This window comes from Myotis brandtii, unplaced genomic scaffold (assembly GCF_000412655.1).
Source record: "Myotis brandtii unplaced genomic scaffold, ASM41265v1 scaffold133, whole genome shotgun sequence".
In the NCBI taxonomy this organism is placed as follows: Eukaryota; Metazoa; Chordata; class Mammalia; order Chiroptera; family Vespertilionidae; genus Myotis; species Myotis brandtii.
The window spans coordinates 1,217,744-1,220,061 of NW_005354718.1; the positions used below are offsets into that span (position 1 = coordinate 1,217,744).

General features: G+C 42.5%; 1 protein-coding gene across 1 annotated transcript in view; it reads left to right on the plus strand.

The window, feature by feature from the left end:
* Positions 1–2,318, plus strand: part of BUB1B (BUB1 mitotic checkpoint serine/threonine kinase B) — a 74,863-nt gene that overhangs the window by 43,266 nt on the left and 29,279 nt on the right. The gene's annotated exons all lie outside the window — the stretch shown is intronic.

Sequence of the window (2,318 nt, forward strand, 5' to 3'; positions counted from 1 at the left end):
CCCCCATTGCCCCCCCCACCCGTTCATGCCCTCACCCCCCTGGTGTATGTGTCCATTGGTTATGCTTATTTGCATGCATACAAGTCCTTTGGTTGATCTCTCCCCCTTAGACTTTATTTTTTAGAACAGTTTTAGGTTTACTGTTTAGGTTTACATTTTACAGAAAAAATGTGCAGAAAGTACAAAGAGTTCCTATATACTAGCCCCACCTCTGTGCACATTCAGCTGTTCCTATTATGAATTAACAATTTGTTATGAATTGACAAAGGATATTGATACATTATTATTAACTAACTAGAGGCCCAGTGCATGAAATTCATGCACTCGGGGCAGGTCCTGCAGTCCGGAACCCTTGGGGGATGTCTGACTGCTGCGGAGGCTCCCGCCACCACTGCTGCGCTTGCCAGCCATGAGCCCGGCTTCTGGCTGAGTGGCATTCTCCCTGTGGGAGCACACTGCATTGAGAGTCTGCCCCCTGGTGGTCAGTGTGCGTCATAGCGACCAGTAGTTCCACCGTAGGGCTGAATGTGAGAGTGCGCAAACCAGGCTGAGGGACCTCACCAGTGCACAATCGGAGCTGGGGAGGGACATGGTAGGTTGGCCAGCAGGGGAAGGACCGCGGGAGGGCTCCAGGGCGTGTCCAGCCTGTCTCGCTCAGTCCCGATCAGCCAGACCCCAGCAGCCAGCAAACCTACCAGTCAGAGCGTCTGCCCCCTGGTGGTCAGTGCACATCATAGCTATTGGTCAACCAGTTGGAGCATCTGCCCCCTGGTGGTCAGTGCACGTCATAGGAAGCGGTTGAGCAGCCTTAGCATATCATTAGCATATTATGCTTTGGTTGAATGGCCAACCGGACGACTGGACATTTAGCATATTAGGCTTTTATTACATAGGAAGTTCATAGCTTACATTAGATTTTACTCTAATGTGTTTCGCAGTTCTATGGGTTTTGGCAAATGAGTGTCATAGATCCATTATTATAGTGTCATACAGAATATTTTCACTGACCTAAATATTCTCTCTACATTATTTATCCATCCCTCTTATGAATCCTTGGCAACCACTGATTTTTATATATTATCTTTATAGTTTTGTCTTTAAAAAGTTATTATGAAATATTTTATTCTTTTTGATGCTGTTATAAATGGAATTGTTTTCTTAATTTTATGTTCAGATTATTAATTGCAGGTATATGAAATACAATTGATTTTTATATATTGATCTTGTATCCTTCTTATTTTATGAATTCATTTATTCTAATAGTTTTTAGGTGAATTCTTAGGATTTTCTATACATAAGATTGTCATCTATAAATATAGATCACTTTACTTCTTCCTTTTCCATCTGGATGCCTTTTACTTATTTTTCTTGCCTCATAGCCTTGGCTAGAACTTTCAGTTTAAATAAAAGTGGCAAGAATGGACATTCTTGTCTTGTTCCTGATCTTAGCAGGGGAAGCATTCCATCTTTTATCATTAAGTACGATATTTATATGGGTTTTTCATAAAAAAAAATTTTCAAGTTAAGCAAGTTGAGGAAGCCTTTTTTTAAAAAAAATATATTTTATTGATTTTTTTACAGAGAGGAAGGGAGAAGGATAGAGAGTTAGAAACATCGATCAGCTGCCTCCTGCACACTCCCTACTGGGGATGTGCCCGCAACCAAGGTACATGCCCTTGACCGGAATTGAACCTGAGACCCTTGAGTCCGCAGGCTGACGCTCTATCCACCGAGCCAAACCAGTTAGGGCATTGAGGAAGCCTTTTAAGCATATAGATGCTGGACCCTACCATTAAAGGCTCTGATTCAGTGGACTGGGATAAGGACCAGGTGTCTTTATTGTGAAAAGGTATATAAGAAAATAAAAGTTATAAAGTCATTCTGCCCAGGATTGAGAACATCTGAGCTATCCTAATTGGGGTACTTTATATTTCATTCTTTTCAAACCTATATTACCACTCTCATTCTTCCCCTTCAGCTGAGAACCTTGAACTTCACACCATCAGTTCCCTAAATGCTGTATTCCTAACTCCAATTCTTTTGGGTGCTACATAGTGGGAAATGGGTATATTGCATAGGTTAATTTCCATTCATATACTGTGTTTGATTAAGAAATTGTATCGTGGCCCGGTTGGTGTTGCTCAGTGATTGAGCGTCGACCTATGAACCAGGAGGTCACGGTTCGATTCCCAGTCAGGGCACATTACCGGGTTGCGGGCACGATCCCCAGAGTGGGCATGCAGGAGGCAGCTGATCAATGATTCTCTCTCATCATCGATGTTTCTCTCCCTCTCCCTTCCTCTCTCTGAATTCAATAA